The sequence below is a fragment of the Penaeus monodon genome, chromosome 19, assembly GCF_015228065.2.
Source record: "Penaeus monodon isolate SGIC_2016 chromosome 19, NSTDA_Pmon_1, whole genome shotgun sequence".
Lineage (NCBI taxonomy): Eukaryota > Metazoa > Arthropoda > Malacostraca > Decapoda > Penaeidae > Penaeus > Penaeus monodon.
Window position 1 is genome coordinate 48,757,592 of NC_051404.1, and position 244 is coordinate 48,757,835.

Below are 244 nucleotides of genomic sequence, written 5' to 3' on the forward strand. Positions count from 1 at the left end.
TTAGTTTCCTCATTCATGTGCGTGTATATCATAGGCTAACTAGCTCCGCCCCCAGCCCCTTGGGATGGTCCCATATTAAGGATATTAAGTGGAAACAAACTATATGCAATAGACAGGGTCAGCTGATCTAAAACAAAAATGGATTCCATAAATATATCATACCATATGATGCTTAAAACCCCTAACTGGTGACAATTATAATCCTCTATTTCATATTGCTTATTGTATATCTTCATAACAAGAT